Source organism: Carassius gibelio, chromosome A5 (assembly GCF_023724105.1).
Source record: "Carassius gibelio isolate Cgi1373 ecotype wild population from Czech Republic chromosome A5, carGib1.2-hapl.c, whole genome shotgun sequence".
NCBI classification, from domain to species: Eukaryota; Metazoa; Chordata; class Actinopteri; order Cypriniformes; family Cyprinidae; genus Carassius; species Carassius gibelio.
The window spans coordinates 17,848,476-17,870,111 of NC_068375.1; positions in this window are offsets into that span (position 1 = coordinate 17,848,476).

Sequence of the window (21,636 nt, forward strand, 5' to 3'; positions counted from 1 at the left end):
TTTTTTTATAAAATGTGCATAATAATGTATTGAATATATTAAGGCATATGATAGGACATGAAAATGTTCTGCATATCAGGAATGACCCAGATAACCATATTTGCTCACACGTGTGATGAAACAGGTGATATGGCACACATACAACTCTCAGCCTCACACTCCACACAAATACTCAACAAACACATCTAAAGAGTACTGTGCAGCATCACGCTTCTCAGCCACTATCAGCACTTTAAAGACCTCCAACCACACAGGGGTGTCAAAACTAGAGGTGGGGTGCTGAACTCTCCCTCTTTCTGATGAGAGTTCAGTAGATCAGGTTGCCCAGTCTGTAGTTTTAAAGCCCTCTCTTTTCTCTGCGCACATCAGTAAGAAAACAACTCTCTCGGCTAAGCGCCAGTGATCAAATGCCACAGTCTCCCGATGCATGCCATCAGGACAGTAAGGCTAATACGATTGGAAGCCCCCAGGTGAGCTGAGGGGTGCTCTTTGAGAGCTACTGATTAGTCAACAGTTAATGTGCACGCTGACACAGAGAGACCCAGGGAGGAAATCTGACGTTGTAAGCCAGACAGGTAACTTTACCTAGCTTCAAGTTATTATTCAAGTATTAATTTAACCGTCATTTAGAGAAGTGTTTTACATAGGAAGACACTGAGAGTGGTTGTTAGGGTGCTGAGTATGGTTACTATGTTGATATGCAGTTGTAAGGGTGTTGCCAATTGATTTTCTCACAGACATAAGCTATATTTTTGTCCCTAGATATAGCTCACTCTCTGCTTCAGTATAATGAACTTAAATTTATGGTTTTTGAAAATTCTGTATGATTTATAAGCTGTTTTCCTCATGGGGACCAAAGAAATTACCCACAAAGTACAAAAATGACTGGTATTACTATACGCGTCTACTATACATAACATAAGGAATACTGCAGGTTCACTCTCACACATAATTTCCTTTTTTATGTTTCTGCGTATTAGTTGCCTCATTAGTTTACCCTGATTTGACAAGTTTTCAAATAGCAATAAGCGTTGAAGCAGTTTTGTAAAAGTATAATATTTTTTGTACAAAATGATTTAACTATTTAATATGTTTTTCCTTTGAATGTTTTTTTCTTCATTATTAATCAGGATAGTATCACCCTGAAAGAAAAAAACAGGCAAAGTGATTAAAGATTGTTAGAAAGAAAAAAAGGAAACAAACAAACAAACAAAACAAAAAAAAAATCAAAATAAGCTGCTTTTACTAAAATAACCATAGCGGTCTTTGTGATTGCACAGCTTGGTATATATAGGTGTGTTTTACGAGGTTTGGTTCAGGAGATGCATAAAGAACTTTGCCGAAGGGCTCCCTCTCTTTACGTAAGCGGGACCTAATGGTGCCAGGCCTGACCTCAGTTCCTGTTTGGGCCAAAACAACAGGATTGTCTGCAGCCAAGCTGCTTCAAAGAGCAGGTCTTGTATAAGACCTACAGCAGACTGGCAGAGTTACTAAAGAGGCCAATGTTTTGCGGAGGGATTTACAAAATAGTTGGCTCAGGCTGTTCACCTTCCACCTCTCACACCTTCTCAAAAAAAAAAAAAAAAAAAAGGTTTACACACACACACACAGTGAGAGTGAGGCACATTTAATGCATGACAAGTCTCAATAGTTAGATACACAGTAATTACATTGTGTGCTCTGCATGGTGACTGAGTTTGCCTTAGTCAGTGACAGCCTGCCTCAGCGTTAATTGTTTTCAAATTGTTTTGGGATTGATATATGGCTAATAGCTTGTGTATGGCATTGGGTGTGTGTGTGTTAGTGTGTATAAAACCCACCTGTGCCTCTAGTGATGACTGCAGTATGAAAAATGTCACAGGCCACAGCGCACACAAGTCCTCTGCCTGTAGCAGAGCCCACACACTGCGGGAATGTGGACGTTCTCCAAAGCCTCTTCAACAAAACAATAATTGTTCTGGAAACATATGCATTCAGACACTTGGAGTCAGAGGTTTAAGAGTCTGTGACAACTATTTTCCTGGAAAGCTTGAATAAGACAGGTACTTGACCTTTCTTTGCGCATCTCTCTGTTTTCTCTCTCTAACACATATATAAAGCAGATGGGAAAAGATTTGGACATGCTCAGAAAAACTTCTTTAAGAATGTTTCCCAGATGACAAACCTGGAGGGAGCATCTTTGTTTAAAAACCTATAGATTATTTTTCTAGAATGAAAATAATCGGAAGGTCACAAGATATACAGTAATACAACATTTCAGTTGTTAATCAAATTCTTTCATTCATTTTGAACTGTTATCTATTATTTATGATTCACTTTTCACTTCTAACTCATAGTTTCTTCCTAAATATTGTTATTACAAAAACTGTCAAACAGACATACAGACAGACAAATAAATATGAAAAAAAAAAAAAGAATCATGTCCAAGGCAAACATTCAAAAATATTCTCGCTGGTTTTCTGCCAAAATATACTAACTAGCTATTATTTTAATGTTACTACAACAACAACTTTAACTAAGTAAATAAATAAAAATATATTTTTTGGAAAATCAACATTCAGAACAAATGTTACAAATTTTATAATATGGGTTTTAAAATGATTTGTGTTCTACCTACTAGGGCTGTGTATTGCCAAGATTCTGGCGATACGATGCATATCACGATACATGGGTTGCGATACGATATGTTGCGATACATTGCGACACTGTCAGCAAGGCAATATTTCTTGTTTTATTTTTAGGAAAGCTCTCATTAAGAACACAATTCAATTCAGTGCTATACAAGTTTATTTGAATAGCACTTTTTAAAATACAAAGCAATGCAAAGCAACTTTACAGAAAATTAATTCTCTACAATATTTAGTAGTCGCTTATCAGTGGTGATTGTCAGTTTATGAACATATGGCAGAAATTTACGAAAAATTCTATTAAAGACAATCAAACAGCCGATGAACACTATTAACAGCAATTATATTACATGATGCAATCAAACTTATAACAAAATTTGGTAGTTCTGTATGTTGCAAGAACACACCACCATATGCCAACCTTAGCAATAAGTAATTATATATATATAATTGTATATGTATTTTTTTTTTTTTTTTTTTACCAGAACACACTGGGATCTGCATTTGCAATAATCAGTGCCTGTAACATTCAACTTTATTGTACCACTTTTTGTGCAGTACGAGTAAAGGGAGGGGGTGTTGGGAATTAAAGTGCTTGCAGGATCCTTTAGTTAAATGTATAATATGTATAAAATGTATTTTATAAAAAGACCATACAGATTTAAAGGTTCATAGTTTGTTTCCAACTGTGACATACAATGTCATAACCTTTTGATCTAAGCAAAAAAATTAATCTGCTTAATATCAATTTAAAAAAAAAAGTGCTTACAGGATTCCTAAAGAAAACAAAACAATTATAAAACTATAAAATGAATACAGATGTCGAGCCTTTCCACTTGGATTTCACAGGCTTTTCATTTTGGATTTAAAATTTTCTGTGTGGAATTGCAGAAACCGCGATGCGAGCACCACCCCAACTGCACAAATGGTCCCAAAATGAGAGAAAGCTGCAGGCGCGACGCGCTGCGATCCTATCGCCCACCTCGCTAGATTAACAGTTCACAACTTTTTCTCTGAGCATGCACAACACTAACTGCTTAAGTAGCACCGGGGCTGTACAGTCAACACTCCATCAGAAAAAAACAGTGAAAGCCCATCGATTGAAATGCTATCCATACCAGATTACACCCTCATTCAGATCTCTTTACTGAAGATATCCAGTGGAATTAGCCTGAGACACACTAAACTCTGATTAAAACCGTTTACCTGGAACTGTCAAATACAGCGTCAAAGTAGGCCTAATGTAGACCAAACATCCCTCATAGCGGAGACATCTCTGCTTTCAGAGCCAGCCAAGAAAGCAACATGCTCCAGTCTAAGCTCTTATCAGATCCCTGTCTCGCAGGGGTCCGCCCATTTAAGTTTGCCACTAATAAATTTACATTTACTGCCTTTGTGTTGAGGTATGGCTAAATTATGGCACAATAAATCTGGCATCCATTTCTGAAAAGCTCTTTTCAGTGATGTTAAACGCTGTATCGTAAGCAATTTTCCAAAGTGGATTACAGATTTTTCATGCAGGATTTATTGCACATTATGATAACTTAATCACATCTAAATGTTCAAAATAAATGGAAATATGCAGTATTTTATGTTTTAAAAAGCATTTTTACAAACCTGAAAAGACACAGGAGTTGTGGTGCAGATGCTTTAAAGGAGTCAATAATGTTTATGAGGTTGATTTTAATTATCATGAGATAACGGAGCGGACCCTTCAGTGTTGAGGCCACAGCAATCTATAGTATGTGTGTGCCTAAACACACACCTACACACCAAATGCATAGCCACTTGCATGCATAATCACATGCACAAAGATATACCAGACTTTGATTAATGCATAAAGCCTCATGACCAGGATTGATATCTGCCTGGTAAATAATGCCAAAGAAAAAAAAAAAAAGAAAAAAAAAATGTATGGGGTCTGACAAAGTCACTCTATTTGCACCTGCTCCAGTTGCTATTAAATGTTTAATCCACATCTCACAACAGTGTGGCCATTAGAAAATAGGGATTTACAGGACACATAAGCAGGAATCTAGATAAAATATCAGTCGCTGACATTGTATTTTTATTATAATAACATATTCTGAATCCATACTGTTTAAAGGTAGGTTTAATTGTGACAACTTACCCCTTATAGTATGTCTACAATCTCAGCTGTGTTTTCTCCTAGGGGATAATAGTAGAATTGTACAAAACATAATTATTTACTGTAAAACTTGACAACTAGAACTGGAGAGACTTTTTCTAATCTCTAATCCCACCATGTTTATCAGTGAAATTTGACAACATAGGCAAAAAGGGCTAGGATTATGTTTTTTTTCTCCTGAACAGCCATCATAGAAAGGTAAGATCAATCTAGTGCTAAGCATGCCTCATAAGCGATCCATAAAGAGCCTTGTTTTAAATATTAATGTTTTATAGATCACCTAAACACATTACCACATCACAATGAAAAGATCTGATGTCCAGAGAATTTCAATGTGCAAATCCAATATGCGAGTGTGTTTGACCTGATGAAGTAATGACATTTTATATAGAACACACACACCTAAACCCACAGCCACCCATCCAGTGAACTTACTTTATCCTCTATGCTTTCCATTATCTTTTGATTTAAAATTAACAGATTGAACCACAAATGTTGTATCCTAGTTGCTTTTATATTATTTAATGTATGTAATTTTACAATATTATTACAATTATTTATTAAATATTATATTAATATATTTAAATAAGAAGGAATAAATAAACACACCTGTGAATATTAAGGAAGTCATACTATATCATATAATTTCAGAAATGTAGCTTATTCTCTGTAAACAGTGTATATCTACTAAACAAACAAACAAACAACATAACAGATCAAATGATCAACAGCAAATAATCGATAAGACAGACAGGCAGACATAGGCAGACAGACAGACAGACTATATATAATAGATAGAAAATAGATAGACAACATGCAAGAAGTCACTGACACAGTGTGAAATTGCCCTCATCTCGTGTTCTGAGCCAGACATATGCACGACTGCTGTTGCATGTCAAAGCAATAATTCTTCCTCATCTTCCAATTGATTTCTGCATGGAGCTGATGAATGCCTTTTGCACAAAGCTTCATATTTCAGCCAGGCTCAAAACTCCAACCTGTTTACGGTGGGCATAACAACCCCTCTGCCTCTCCTCTGAACACAGAGATGCATTTCTATTGATTGGCCTGTGGGGACCGGCCGGGTATGTAGGTTTGACAATAATCACAAACAGCCCTTTGACCATGAGACCTGATGAAGTCTCTCTCTTCCCTGCCTCTCTCTCTTTCTCTCAATGCAATATCCCACATTTGAATTAGCTCAAAAAAACAGGCCTATTTATTATAGAGGAGATGCAAAAGGAAGATCTATACAACCCTTAGAAAACTGTTTAAAATATGCACTGTGCTCGCAAATGGCAATGTATGATACAGTCCTGGACGGCTGCCTGGCTCCTACTTAAAGAATTGTCATTTGGGGGGAAATAAATTTTACTAACAAGACAAAGTCAGTGTTTGCCTGTTTACAATCAAAGTAGCGTGGCTGACAACACCATGTCTCATCATCCCCCTACCTGCAGACAGTATAAATAATGTGCAAACATCATAAATCTGTATGAAAGGAGGAGCACTATTAGCTCCGGTAAGGATTTCACCTCTCCAGGAGCAAGTGAATATATTTAGATATTTTCTACAAGTAATTTGTCAGTGGGAGCTTAGGAAAATCCCATTGTCATTTTTTTTTTCTTTTCTTTTCTTTTTTTTTAAAGATATGGATGCTGTATAATGAATACTGAATTGGAAAAAAAAGCACAGTAAGCAACCATATCCTTTCACGTCTAATGTGAAATAAGGAGAAATAAGAATACCAACATTATAATAATATAATATAATATAATATAATATAATATAATATAATATAATATAATATAATATAATATAATATAATATAATATAATATAAACACAAAATTTGTTGTAGAATCAATTATCACAAGACAATATAATTAATATAATTCCAAAATGTATGTGTGTGTGTAGGGGTGAGCGATATGATCAAAATCTTATTTCATGGTACCGTCGGTATGATAAATTTTGTTTCACGATAACGATATATACCTTAAAAGAACAATGTGTAAAGAAAGTTAAAATTTTCACTCTTTGTTATGTTGCAGCCATTTGCTAAAATCATTTAAGTTCATTTTTTTTCCTCATCAATGTACACACAGCACATTTTTGCAGATTTATTTAAAAAGAAAAACTGAAATATCACATGGTCCTAAGTATTCAGACCCTATATAGCTATTAGTATATAGCTATTTTTATTTATTTATTTTATTTTATTTTTTAATTAAGAAAAACAATCAAATTACAAGCACAACAGAACTAATGTGAAATAAACTTTTAATTTATTAAACTAGGTTTATTTAACATATAGTAAGAGATATTACAGAACTTGAATAAAGTGTATAAATAAAACACTTCTTTGTCTTCACTGAATAAGTCAAACATAATTAATATTTATAATGACAGGCAGCAGCAAGTGAATATGACTGCTGTCCCTTTAAGACCAATTCAATATACTGAAACACATCCGGTTTTCATCCAACTGATTACATTTATTTAACACTTAACTGAATGTGTGTGCGTATTTGACCTGAAGCACTATAAAACAGGAAAGAGATCTGTTTTTGTGATGGCATGCTGTTTGAGAGGGGCTTTCAGTGCGCATTCTTTGGCTGTGTGTCAGTCGGATTTAGCTTTTTTCTCACTGCTTATTGCATTTAATAACTTCATTAAACATCATGCAAGTCCTAAATTTGCAATTGCATGCAGTCTGAGAGAGGCACTTGCTGAATGTGTGCTTCTTGTGTGTCATTCAGTGCGAGCACCGCATTGAGTGTTTTTTCATAGCATAGTGCACTCGATGAAGTTTGTCACTTATTTTCTCATTCTTGATTGTTTCCTTTTCATTCAAAGGTAAAGTTTAAGCAGAATGTTACGCAGATATATTTGCATTTGTGGAATACACAATATATATATATATAATTTTTTTTTTCAGGAAAAGCTACAGATTAGAGAACACATCTCACTGTTCCTAATTTGCCAAAAAAAAAAAAAAAAACTGTGTATGTATACAGTAAACACACTATATATTAGGGCTGTTTTGCTGATTTATATGAATTACTGAGAAAAATATGTTTATATATATAAAATGTTGTAAATGTGCAAATAGACATCTTTGGACTTTGAACATCCTCGTTATAAGAATACAATCGCTAGTTTCTCTTTTACTAAACAGAAAGTGTTTTCTCAGTGTGTGTGTGTGGTGCCATCAGATGTTGCACCACGATGTAGCTGCTGCAGCTAGAACCATCTGCTTTGGGACTCTTAAGGGAGGTATGAGACTGGAATGGTGCTTCACCAGACAACACAGCTCCCCCAGCCACAGATACAACAAGAAATGCATTAGAAGTGACATGGAAGCATGTGGAGCTATGCCTAAGAATATTATCAGTCAAAGACTGAATTACTATAACCTCAGCTAAATGAGGGACAAGCGATCCCACTTATGGAACTTAAGTGTGTTTTGATCCATCTTTCAGCAGAGCTCAAAATGGTCATGTGGGAGGCTGGAATGGGCCCCAACTCTGATTAGGATTCCTGCACTTTTTACACCTCTATCCTGCAGTTGGGCCCATGGATCCAGCTGTAATCACTACCTCCCGTTTGCTTTAATAAATTCCACTGTTGATTAATGTGACTAGAAGGGACTTATTGAGCATGCCTATTGATACCAAAAGGACTATCACACAAATTGAATGTGCCCTAACAACATTCCTGGTTATAGCTTACACAAGTAGCATATTTATTTCCAAAATATGCTGAGAATTCACGTTGTTTATTAAATTTAGTAAAATCAGGAAAGTGCTGGTTGTCTATCTAAAGCTGTCCAAAAAATAAAAAATAAAAAAGTCAGTGCTTTACACAAATCATTCTACAAATATGATTGGAGTTTACTGGTATTTTTTTAAATCCTTTAGGATACATAGGATCTGTAAAGGGATATGGTCATGCTTTTGTACATTTTGAAAATGTGCACACTACCAATATGGTTTGTTCATCTAAATATTAATGAAGACTATATTGTACTGAAGGAATATAGCGGGTTCACAAGTTAACCTCAGTAGACAGCATTTGTGGCATAATGTTGATTACCAAAAAACAATCCTGTTAAAAAAAAGTAGGTTACAGTGAAGCACTTACAATGTAGGTCAATGGGGGCAATCCATAAACATTAAAATACTCACCAATAATAAATAAATAAATAAATAAATAAATAAATAAATAAACAAACTAGTGGTGGGCATAGATTATTTTTTTAAATCTAGATTAATCTCACTGTAATCTTGGAATTAATCTAGATTAATCTAGATTCAAATGGCTCATCCAGAATATGTGTGCTACCCAAATAAAATAATGTTTAAAAGTAACGTTAAGTCTTTGAGAACTGGTTTCTCAAGACAGGTGGTGCATTAGACCAGGGGCTCATCTCCTGTTTCCAAAATACATCACAAACTGCTTGAGAAAGCTGTAAACTAATTCCACAATGCACAAGGTGCAAACAATCATACGCCTATTTCACTCATAATCTGTCTGCATTGCATATGCGTTTTCGTATTTTTTTACGCACCGATGTTAACGGATTCCAGCGTTCACGTGGTTGCGGTCCGTCAGTGCGTTTCAGGAGCGGTGCATCTGCAGCAGTGCAGCGATCATTCACATACCGAGTAGCAAAAGTGTCCTTTGTGAAAGCACAATGAGTATGAGTCCATGCTGCTTCAGCACCACATACGTAACGCACACAGACTGCATACGCACTGCAGTCGGATTATGTGTGAAACAGGCGTGCATCTTGTCAAGGTTTTTATTGGGAAGCTTCTTCAAAAAAAAAATTCCCTGAAGCTAACCCGGCGGCATCTTAGCTGCATCCATGTTAGTACGTCACGTTTTATGTGGTAATTTCACAGTAGGCATACACACAGGTTTAAAGACTCATTCTTGCCCCCTACAGATTCGGCTAGGTATACATCTGCGCTAAAATATCAAGGTGAAAGTCATCATAGCTCGCATTGTATAGACCCAGCTCCCAACACAACTTTGAGAATAGATTAACGGCGATATTTTTTTATCGCCCGATAAGAGTCTCACATTAACGCAGCATGTTAACGCCGATAACGGCCCACCACTAATATAAACTAAATTAATTTCACTTGGTTGGAACAGCAGCCACGCTAATTATGTTTTCAGCCAGGATTTACACAAGCTTTAGTCTGGATCCAGAACACCTGAGAAGAGATGATGTCACCCCCACAGAGGACCTCAGATGATGCCAATCCTGAAACAACATACACAACTACCAAATTTAGCTATAAGTTTGATTGCATCATATAATAATTGCTGTTAATAATGTTCATCGTCTGTTTAATTATGTCTTTAATTGATTTTTCCGTACATTTTCTGTACATTTCTGCCATATGTAAACCACTGATAAACTACTACTAAATACTGTAAAATTGCATTGGAACAATTATATTGTAAAACGCACTATACAAATAAACTTGAATATTAGATTCGTACTTATTTTATGAAAAGTAGGGATAAGCCAAAAAAGCCAACAAATGCAGAACAACCTAAGTACCCAAGTTCTTTGAAAACAAGATAAGCACAGTCAATAGAATAATTTGTGTTGGCTCTTGTTTTCCAATACAATTGCACAAATGTGCTAGCTGAAAGGTGATTGGTGCTCAAAAGGGTTAATTCCTTATTTCCTGTTTTAGATGGTGCGGTGACCCTAGGAGTCAAATCCTCGGCACGACAGAGATGCAACTCCAAACTGAAGCATAATTTGAATTCTTTCTCACCTCACTCATTTGATACTGAGTTTGGCTCACTCTTTTTGCTCTCCTCCTCTCTCTGGAACAATGGGATTTTTATCTTTAATGCTATTACGTGCCTGTAATAGGTTTAGCGGTTGTCTGGTTTACATTGTCAAGGAAGAGAGAGAGTTTATTGGATGTAGGGCCTTTCCACTTTTGTGTTGCAACTGATATATACTACTCTTTAACCCAGGCTAGAATGAGATGACTGCATTGAAAACTTTCAGCAGCGTCTTAGTGATGGCGGTGTTATCTCAAAAGAAAAGAAAAGCACTGTTTCAATCTCTTTCTTTTTTTTGTGCTGTTGACGGGTGTTGTGTAGGGTTGGCTCAGTGGGAATGATTACTGTGGGGGTCTTAATCAGGAGGCGCTGGCTTCCCGGACCCTAGGGGCCCCACACTACTACATTTCCTGTCAGGACACACTGAGAAACAATCAATCATTTTGGGATCCTCTGACAACTGGAGGAGGTACCTCTGCTCCACGGGAAGAAGAGTGAGGGAGAGAGAGGACGGTGAGTTTGAGGACGAGCAGTGTATAGGCTATGAATATGAGATGACTCTTGTTAGAAGTCCAAGTTTAAAAAAGGACACGAGCAAGCAAGGCCACGTCGACCTGGGCTACAATTTACGTAAATTTATGCCTTTAATTGGACACCATCACCCCGACCCTTTATTCATTTTATCAGACAGACTAAGACAGGATCATTTTTGTCACGTTGTAAAAAAACCCCGCATTTTACATCAGAGACCGCACGACTCTTCGAAAATGGCAGCAGTAGCTACAAACAAATCTCATAGAAGCATACCTGGATCCCTTAAAGGCCGAGAAATTGTGTTGCTTTTTTGAGGGAAAAAGGCTTTAAAAGTCAAATGTGATAAGCCAAGGTACTTTCTGCATTGGATGATGCTTCTTATCAAACAGAACATAGGCCTGATGAGAAAGCTGCCTGCCCATGTCCCTCCCTCTATCCTTAACATGCAACAATAGCAAATCCAACCATCACCAGGAGGATTTCCCCTGACGTTGATATGCAGCAGAAGAGTTAGAGTAGGCAAACAGACGATCCCATAAACGTGATTTATATTATTTAAAAAGTTTTGCGTTCTTGGCACACTATGAAGGATATTAAGTCCTCAAAGGGAGGGAAAGGGCCCACACCTCATCTGAAAAACCTTTTAATCTTTGATAGGAGGATGTTAAAAAAGTGCATCAGTGCATCAGTGTATGTGTGTTTGTATGCGTTCATTTTGGTGAATTGCTGTTGTTAACTGTGATTTGTACTGTGACTTCTTGGCAATGCTTAAACTGGACAAATGTGCACCTCTTTTGTCCCATCCCCCAAGTGCAGACATTTTCACCACTTGGGGAAAAATAACAGATGGAAAAGCACAAAAATATACACATTTGTTCACAGGATACGCAGTCAAGGTATCAAATGTGTCGAGCCAGGGTTTAAAAGAAAGATCCAAAGCAGGAGATGTATCTATGACAAAAGAAGTGTGAGTATCATACATCAAACATTTGTTACCCCCCCACCCTCCCACCCCAGATCCTCTGATTGCACATGACTGCAAACAAGGCAGTGCTAAAAATCTCAAGAATGATGAGACCGATCCACTTCTCTATGAAGATCATCAATCACTGGCTGTTAGCTCTCATTTTATTAGTTCAAGTAAAGCTGCACTCTTCCGTTTTATGGATATTATGAAAGCTAAAATGGACAGTGCTGGGAAGGCTGTGTGAACGGGATGGGTTTACCTCCGATTATTGAAAAAGGGAGGCACGGATGAGATTTGAGAGTTGCGAATAAAGTTTGAATGCTGATATGGCAGGATCCAGGTTTGACTTTCTTTAACTTTCTTCTTAAGTAAACTCATCTTGTTCACACAGCTTTGTTCACATTTTTTAAAGGGGGGGGGGGGGGTGAAATGCTATTTCATGCATACTGAGTTTTTTACACTTTTAAAGAGTTGGATTCCCATGCTAAACATGGACAAAGTTTCAAAAATTAAGTTGTACGTTTGAAGGAGTATTTTCGGAACAAAAAAACTCCTTCTGGTTTGTCACAAGATTCGGAAAGTTTTTTTAGAGTATGGCTCTATGTGACGTTAGATGGAGCGGAATTTCCTTATATGGGTCCTAAGGGCACTTCTGCCGGAAGAGCGCGCGCTCCCGTATAGCAGAGCAATGAGAGCACAACAGACATTCACTGATCAGAGCGAGAGCGTCGCGAAATGTCACAAAAGAAGTGTGTTTTTGGTTGCCAGGGCAAGACAACCCAGCACAGATTACCAAAAAAAAAACAAAAAACAAACAGCATTAAGGTACCAGTGGATGGAGTTTATTTTTACAGAGCATCAACGGAGTTGTGCAAGTGTTTTTGTTTGTTCCCTGCATTTCGAAGATGCTTGTTTTACAAACAAGGCCCAGTTTGACGCTGGATTTGCACATTGTTTATTTCTTAAGGATAATGCAGTCTCAACGGAAAAGGGTCACGATCGCGTGTTGGAACCGCAGGCGGTGAGTAAAACTGCTTCAAATATCTCTCTGTTGTTAACTTAGCTATCGGCGCGTAAGCACATTAAGTAAACAACATGCGATGTTGTCATCAAACTGCACTTTCCACATGTACAGCTTTAAAAAAAAAACAAACAAAAAAAAAAAGACGACATAAAGTGGAACTTAGTCATTTTCCAAAACCGCTAAGCAAATATATACAGTTTCAGTACATACCACATAGAGACGTCGTTGCTGATGCTGCTCTTGTTAAATTTCAGCCTCGGGATCTGATTCTGGATCATAAATATACGCTGAATCTGACTGTTAGCCATGGTTTGTTTTGGATGTTTTTTTCCTCACGGTAATGTCACAGCTTCCAAAGGCTCTCAACGCAAAAGCTTACACATGCTCGTGATTCTTTAGCTCCGCCCACACGTCACGCCTCCAGCCGGTCGTGTTTTTCCGGGAAAAATCGATACAGACTATCTTTCTCTTATGAATATAATAAAACTAAAGACTTTTTGGAGTTATGAAGTATGCAAACAAGGCCCTTGAGTACCTACTCTATAGGTACTCAAGATTAACAGGATATTGAGTGAAAATGAGCATTTCACCCCCCCCCCCCCCCCCCTTTAAATTCTTTCTCCGCATATTATGTATTACATCTACATTGTGTCTGGAAACTGCATGAACAGGACAACATAACAAATACAAGAAAATAAGATATCATTGTGCTATTTTATGCATTCTACAGTATATTTTGATCCTACATAACAATACTAATTATATATAGATCAAACATATCCAAATATATTTACAGCATTTAGCAAATAAATAAATTGTGTGTGTGGTATTGCATGCTATGATACTCTATCCATCTTTCTTTGCCTTTAAGTGCGACCATCTCATTAATCACAAATTAGTTTTTTTATGTTCACTTAAATGGTCACTGGAGAGAGCTTGTGTTACCATGTTTAGTTCTGCGGTGAGCCTGTTAGGCACGACTTAGTGTTTAAGCTAACAAAAAGAGCTTGAGTGGGTTCAGACCAGCCGTGGAATGTCGAAGGGTTCATATTTCACATGCAGATGTGCGACCTCGGTAACCTTTAGAGGGAAGGTGTGTTTTAACCCCCAAGAGGAAGAGGGCCAAGAAGGGCAGGGGGCAATTTCTGGGGCTTGACCAGGGACAACAACCATCCTAAGCTTTCCAAAGGAGCAGGATGAAGAGGATTAAGTCGATCCTTGTTTAGTACTTCTTACGTTGATGAAAGGGGTCCAATACTACAAGCACCACGTTATCAAATATCAAGTCAAGTCAAGTCACCTTTATTTATATAGCGCTTTAAACAAAATAAATTGTGTCAAAAAAAAAGAGCAACATTCATTAGGAAAACAGTGTCAATAATGCAAAATGACAGTTAAACGCAGTTCATCATTAAATTCAGTGATGCCATCTCTGTTCAGTTTAAATAGTTTCTGTGCATTCATTTGCAATCAAGTCAACGATATCGCTGTAGATTAAGTGACCCCAACTAAGCAAGCCAGAGGCGATAGCGGCAAGGAACCAAAACTCCATCAGTGACAGAAGTGAGAAAAAAACCTTGGGAGAAACCAGGCTCAGTTGGGGGGCCAGTTCTCCTCTGACCAGACGAAACAAGCAGTTCAATTCCAGGCTGCAGCAAAGTCAGATTGTGCAGAAGAATCATCTGTTTCCTGTGGTCGTCTGAGGCAAGGTCTTTACATGGGATCTGTATCTGGGGCTCTAGTTGTCCTGGTCTCCGCTGTCTTTCAGGGCTGTAGAGGTCCTTTTTAGGTGCTGATCCACCATCTGGTCTGGATACGTACTGGATCCGGCTGACTGCAGTGACCCTCTGATCTGGATACATACTGGATCTGGTGGCTACGGTGACCTCGGAATAAGAGAGAAACAGACTAATATTAGCGTAGATGCTATTCTTCTAATGATGTAGCAAGTACAGGTGCTATGGGAAGTGTTCCCGGTTCCGGTTTACCTAATTAATGCAGCCTAAAAATCCTTTAACGGATTTGGATATTAAAAGCATATTAGTATGTTATGTGTAAGCCAGATAAAGAGATGGATCTTCAATCTAGATTTAAACTGCAAGAGTGTGTCTGCCTCCCGAACAATGCTAGGTAGGTTATTTCAGAGTACAGGCACCAAATAGGAAATGTATCTGCCACCCACAGTTGATTTTGATATTCTAGGTATCATCGAATTACCTGAGTTTTGAGAACGCAGCAGATGTGGAGGATTATAACGTAACAGGAGGTCATTCAAATACTGAGGTGCTAAACCATTCAGGGCTTTATAAGTAATAAGCAATATTTTAAAATCTATACGATGTTTAATAGGAAGCCAGTGCAGTTTTGACAGGACCGGGTTAATATGGTCATACTTCCTGGTTCTAATAAGAAATCTTGCTGCTGCATTTTAGACTAGCTGTAGTTTGTTACTAAGCGAGCAGAACAACCACCCAATAAAGCATTACAATGATCTAACCTTGAGGTCATAAATGCATGGATTAACATTTCTGCATTTGACATTTAGAGCATAGGCCATAATTTAGAAATATTTTTGAGATGGAAAAATGCAGTTTTACAAATGCTAGAAACGTGGCTTTCTAAGTAAAGATTGGTATCAAATAGCACACCTAGGTTCCTAACTGAGTTTTTAGGTCATATTGTTAACACCTCTTTTTTCAGAATTTAGCAGTAAGAAATTACTTGTCATCCAGTTTTTTATCCAGTTTGTATACATTTTCGAGTATCTTTAGCCGGAAAAGGGAGATTCGAGATCGGTCTATAATTAACTAGTCCTTTGGGGTCAAGTTTTGTTTTTTTGATGAGAGGCCTAATAACAGCCAGTTTGAAGGTTTTGGGGACATTTCCTAATGACAATGAGGAATTAATAATAGTCAGAAGAGGATCTATGACTTCTGGAAGCACCTCTTTTTAGGAGCTTAGATGGTATTCTTCCTATCCTATAGTAGATAATGAGTGGAACTGTTCCTCAGGGGGTTTATAGTGCACTGTCTGGTGCGATACTGTAGCTGATGGCTGAATGGTTAAAATTTTATCTCTAATAGTATCGATTTTAGAAGTAAAGTAGTTCATAAAGTCATTACTGCTGTGATGTTGGGAAATGTCAACACTTGTTGAGGCTTTATTTTTCGGTAATGTAGCCACTGTATTGAATAAATACCTGGGGTTATGTTTGTTTTCTTCTAAAAGAGAAGAAAAGTAATCGGATCTAGCAGTTTTTAATGCTTTTCTGAAGGATAGGTTACTTTCCCGCCAAGCAATACGAAATACCTCTAGTTTTGTTTTCCTCAAGCTGCGCTCCATTTTTTGGGCTGCAATCTTTAGGGTACGAGTATGCTCATTATACCATGGTGTCAGACGGGTTTCCTTAACTTTCCTTAAGCGTAAAGGAGCAACTGTATTTAAAATGCTAGAAAAGAGAGAGTCCATAGTTTTTGTTACATCAAGTTGTCCTGAGGTTTTGGATATGCTAAGGAATTCGGATCATCAGGAAGATAACTTAAAAAGCAAATATTCTTAACACAGAGAAGCTGTATTATGACATCTCCCAGCAGCAGGCAGACATATATATTATGTACTATGGCACCACCCATCATGCTTGCCGCAGCACAGGCATTGGAGAGGAAGTGGAATTATGATTTCTTTTTTTGGGGAAGTACAAAGCAAGCCATTTATCAGACATGTAGGCCCGCACCCAGCCTCAGTTCTGTCATAACATACAGACGGAGGCCATAAAACCTAGTGAAAAATATAACACCATACATTGGACCACAGCAAGTTATTATTTCCCTATCCATGGACAATAAAACAAAACCAAAACAGATAGAGCAGCAGATGAAACAGCTTTTTTAATTCATACCTCTCCTGCTGACAGCAGTTCAGAAGGATGACCTTGTGAGAGTCTGTGTGTAAGAAATAAGAAAAGACTCATAGCCGGAATTGCACAGTCACCTGGTACAGAGGCATAACATGTGAGGTATATGACGTGTGCCACCAGGTTGCATTGATTTGATCAAAACTACTGTAAATATAACAGTACAGTAGTATTGTGATATTTTATTACAATTTGAAATAACTTTTTTTCTATTTTAATATATTAAAAAAACTTTATTCATGTAATAGTAAAGCTGCATTTTCCGCATCATTACTCCAGTCTTCAGTGCCATACGATCCTTCAGAAAACATTCTAATATGCTGTTTTAGTGCTCAATGAATAATTAATGTTATTACCAATGTTAAAAACAGTTGTACTGTACTTTTGTGGAATCCTTAATAATCTGTTGATGAAGAGAAAGTTTAAATAATCCTTTATTTGTAATAAAAATATTTTGTAACATTAGAAATATCTTTACTGTCACTTTAAATGTTCTATACTTTGAAGCAGGTGATTTGTACTAATGCCAGAATTGTTTATTTATTATGAATATTGCATTTATGTTTTTTCTTTTTTACTGTATATTTTTAATATTAAAATCACAGTGAAAATCAAAACAACAACAACATTATTTTGGTTATACTGCCTGTGTACTCTAAACGCTAGAGTAAAATACCATTTGTTACTGAATTTCAATAACAACTTCTGTTTTTATAGGAGATTTATAAAAAAAATGACAAAAAATGTTTAAGGAGAGTAGGAAATTACAAGATGGCAACCCACTAGCATCTGACCCCAGTTCTCCAGGGAAATTAATGTATTTTTTTTTTTTTTTAACAAACACACCATAGGTAAGAAAGAAGGAGAATATAAGGCCCTGTAACCATAGCAACAAACAAGGAGTATATGTCAAGCTAGCATCGCTAAATTACCCATTAAAGCCAGCAGGAAGAGGAACAGAGCACTGGGCAGGTCACTGCAGGCTAATGGACAGATAAGATAGCAAACATGCATGCATTGGCTGCAAGACAAAGCCTTTAATGAAGGCCTCCTTTTGAACCATACCCTTATGAATGCCGCCAGAAGGTGTTTGTACGACTTCTCCTCAGAGGACCACATAGATTCATCAGGAGAGAAAGAGGAAGGAGGGATCAGAAAGGAGAAAAGATTGAGCAAATGAGCGAGATAGACAAAAGCAAGGGGGTTTCTAATAGTTCACTCTGTTTATGCTATTAGCTGTCTCTTTTATTTCCTCAACACAGGAAGGTCTGAATGAATGAAAGAAATAATACAGAAATATATAAATATATATATAAGTGCCGAGTACAGGCGCTAACTATGCAGACAGCACATTTGCATTGGATATAATTAGCAGGCTGAGGAGAGTAGTGTGTCCTTGGGGAGCTTCTGTGATAACTGCTTGCTCTTGTGTAAGGTTTTCATTTAGGAGTGTCAGATGAAGCTAGCACATCTTCATTTCGGCCCTCAACCAGCCTTAAAGGGGTCCTATTATGCTTTTCACCTTTTGAATTTTAGTCAGTGTGTATTGTGTATGTTTGGGCATAAAAAGAGATCTACAAAGCTACAAATCTCAAAGTCTACTCCAAAGGGAGATATTTTGTTTAAAAAAAAAAATCCCTTTTCAAGAACTACAACAAACCACTCGTTTAGACTCCAGCGCTGTTTTCTGGGTTTTGTGATGTCACAAAGCAGCCCACTATAATATGATTAGAATAATTATGGGAAGTTGCAATGGTTGGGGGTTGTGGGTTGGGGAGGGGCGAGGTCGTGTTAGAACCAGTGGTGGACAGTAACGGAGTAGCTTTACTTCGTTACTGTACTTAAGTACATTTTTCAAGTATCTGTACTTTACTGGAGTAGTTTTATTTTGAGCAACTTTTACTTTTACTTCACTACATTCCAAAGAATAAAATCGTACTTTTTACTTCACTACATTTCATAAAACATATCGTTACTCCCTATAATATATCACGTGCTCCGACACGCAGAAGCGGTGTCTGATTCATCATGAACGAACTGAGTCTTTTCAAAATAAACTTTTAAATCGGATCGCGAATCGCACCAAACGATTCGTTTACTGGAGTCGACCACTCACTGATTCAAATGAACCGTTTAGTGTGAGTCTACAGAAGTAAGAACCGGGAGATCTTGTGAGCGCGCGTGCGTCTGATGTTGCTAAAAGTAAGTTATGTCGAAATTTTGGATTAATTATTGTAACTGAAAATCATATTTAGGTCAAAACTGTCAGTTGTTTGGGAACTAAATCCGTTGTAAAGAGTGATCTATTTGAGCCCACTGAAATGCTCGAGTGCAGACGATGCAGACACATCAATTTTAGGTAAAAACAACAACAACAACAACAAAAAAAACCCCATAAAATAACACAGATTAAATACAATAACTCATGCACGTTCAAATTCACCGCTGCCGTAATGTTAACAGTTTTATTAAAATGTCCTGTTACGTCTGTTTTTATATTGTTTATCGACAGTAACGTTATACATATGTATATTGTTTGGATTAACTAGACGAGTAGACAGACATGAATGTTCATAGTACTGAAAATAAGTAAATATTGTTAGCTGATGCTAACTGTCTAGCTAACAAGCTTGTTAGTGCTAAGTTGATGTAATTTTTATAATGTCCAAATATTTATATATTATATATATATAGATTACATCTGGTTAGAAAATAAATGATGTGATGTTCAGAACATGGTAACTACAGTAATTATCAGTGGGAAGAGATGCACCCCGTTTGGCTAGGGGTGTTTTTAAACCACAGACAAGATTTGAGAAGGAAAAAATCATTATGAAATTTGTTTTATTATTTTTTTCCTTAAAATGTTCTTCCTAACTTCAGGCCTTATTATCATGTCATATATACAGTACAGACCAAAAGTTTGGACACACCTTCTCATTCCAAGAGTTTTCTTTATTTTCATGACTATGAAAATAGTAGATTCACACTGAAGGCATCAAAACTATGAATTAACACATGTGGAATTATATATGGAATTATATACATAACAAAAAAGTGTGAAGCTGAAAATATATCATATTCTAGGTTCTTCAAAGTAGCCACCTTTTGCTTTGATTACTGCTTTGCACACTCTTGGCGTTCTCTTGATGAGCTTCAAGAGGTAGTCACCTGAAATGGTCTTCCAACAGTCTTGAAGGAGTTCCCCGAGAGATGCTTAGCACTTGTTGGCCCTTTTGCCTTCTGTCTGCGGTCCAGCTCACCCCTAAACCATCTCGATTGGGTTCAGGTCCGGTGACTGTGGAGGCCAGGTCATCTGGCGCAGCACCCCATCACTCTCCTTCTTGGTTAAATAGCCCTTGATGCCTTCAGTGTGACTCTACAATTTTCATAGTCATGAAAATAAAGGAAACTCTTTGAATGAGAAGGTGTGTCCAAACTTTTGGTCTGTACTGTAACTTTGATGTTCTGTAAAACAACTAACTTTAAAATACTTTTTTCTTACTGGTGAAAATCAGATGGTCATCTCTGTTTTCTCTCAGGTACATCACAGTGTAAGCTTCACAGTGAACATTACTCTAATCAGCATAGTCCATATCAACAACAAAAATATCTTGACTCCATATAGTGGTTATTTTGGAAAAAAATCCAAGGTATTTTGAGCAGTAGAATTATAAAAAAAATGTGCTAATATAAAATTAAATTAAGTAGCCTATATAAAATTGCAAACATCTATCTTGCAGTACTTTTTTACTTAAGTACATAAAAATTGAGTACTTTTGCACTTTCACTTGAGTAAAATTGAAAAAGGAGTACTTTTACTTTTACTGGAGTAATATTTTACCATATGTATCTGTACTTTTACTCAAGTACTTGATTTGTGTACTTCGTCCACCACTGGTTAGAACGCATGGTTGAGTGCAACAGACAAGAAGATGACGAAGAAGTGCTTCATGTTTTGTAATACATAAAGTAATTCATAAATACCATAACTATTAAAATTTGATTTGATTTGATTTAATGGTTTATTTAAAAGGGGACAGTGCAATTTCATAAAAAAACATGAACAAACATGGTTAGAAAAGCCAGAATTAGCCAGAAGGCTATTTTTCATCTGTAGTCCCCTGGCCAAGATGTAAAAAAAGCATTAAAATACGAACAAAAATATACATTTACAAGTCTAAGGCAAATTGACTACAATATAAATGACACATAAAATAACTCAAGGTACATTGTACCTGTTACAATAATCAGACACACAAAAAACACATTTTCAAAAATGGCTATAGTGTATCTAATATAAAATACAGCTCAATAGGCTCAGCTTTTAATGTTGGCAGACATAATTGTTAATGAGCCAAATTTTCTATTTTTTTTGTAAAGGCCTTGTAAGTGTTGAGCTGTCTAACCTAAAATTGACAGCAATGCATATGTACAGTTCATTTTGAATTGCTGAAGTTTTGTAAATAAACATATTAGGGATGCACCGATCATGATTTTTCATGGCCGATTCCGATACCGATTTTTTACAAGCAAACTGGCCGATTCCGATATCGATTTCCGATTAAAAAAAGTATATATATATTTTAAGCAACAAACAAGA